Genomic DNA, 1,382 nt, shown 5'->3' with positions numbered 1-1,382 from the left:
GTGGATCAATTTATCTTTCCTATTGATTTCATTGTGCTTGATATGGGGGAAGGTAAAGTAAAGAGATACCTATCATTTTTTAGAGAACTTTCCTAGCCACAGGAAGAGCAATTTCAATGATCAAACTATTACTTTAACATTTCAAGCTCAATGAAGTATCCTGCAAAAGGTAAAGATGATAAATGTTATAGAATAGATGTTATAAGATATATGAGTGAATGTCATTTCAAAACTAATTATGAGTCATTTCAAATGTCATTTCAAAACTAATTATGAAGAAAAATCTAAAGTAAATGATTTGGAACATGAGCAAGATGATGAATTAGATAAATGTGAATATCTTTTTAAGGAAGATTCAAACTATGTTCGAGAAAGTTTTGAAATTTTGGACACAATTGAGAAAGATAAATCATTTTGTCCATCAATAGAAAAACCTTCAGAACTTGAGTTGAAATTACTTCCTTATCATTTAAAATAAGCCTTTTTAGGAGATTCTTCTACTATACCAGTTATAATTTCCTCAATTTTAATGATGGAAGAAGAAGAAAGATTGATGAAAATTTTGAAAAATTTTAAGAAAGCCTTTGGATGGACAATAGCTGATATTAAACTAATCATCCCTTCAATTTGTATGCATAGAATTCATATGGAAGAGAACTACAAACACAGGGCTGATCCTTAAAGGAGATTGAATCCTGTTATGAAGGAAGCAGTAAAGAAAAAAATTTTAAAGAGGGTATATGCTGAAATTATCTACCCTATTTTAGATAGTGCATGAGTTAGTCCAATTCACTACGTTCCTAAGAAAGGAGGAGTAACGATGACTATGAATAAACATAATGAGTTAATATCTACTAGACAAGTCACTGGGTGACGAATATACATTGATTATATTAAATTAAATCTTGCCACTAGAAAATATTATTTTTCACTACCCTTTCTCGATCAAATGCTGGATAAACTATCTGGGCATAAATACTTTTGTGTTTTAGATGGATATACAGGCTATCACCAAATACAAATAACTCCTAAGGATCAAGAGAAAATAATGTTTACCAGTCTGTATGGTACATTTACTTTTAGAAGAATGCCCTTTGGTTTATGTAATGCCCCTGCTACACTTCAAAGATGTGTGATGATATTTTTTTGTGATTTAATATAAAAATGGATTGAAGTCTTTATGGATGATTTTTTAGTGTTTGGAACTTTATTTGACTCATGTTTAGAACATCTATCAAAAGTTCTTAAGCTCTGTGAAGAAACAAATTTAGTCCTTAATTGGGAAAAATGTCAATTTATGGTAACTGAAGGAATTTTACTAAGACATCAAATATCATAAAATGGTATGGAAGTAGATATTATTAAAATTCAAGTGATTGTTA

Source organism: Phalaenopsis equestris, unplaced genomic scaffold, assembly GCF_001263595.1.
Source record: "Phalaenopsis equestris unplaced genomic scaffold, ASM126359v1 Scaffold001248, whole genome shotgun sequence".
Classification (NCBI taxonomy): Eukaryota; Viridiplantae; Streptophyta; class Magnoliopsida; order Asparagales; family Orchidaceae; genus Phalaenopsis; species Phalaenopsis equestris.
The sequence above is the reverse complement of the archived record's forward strand: the minus strand, read 5'-3'. Positions refer to the sequence as shown.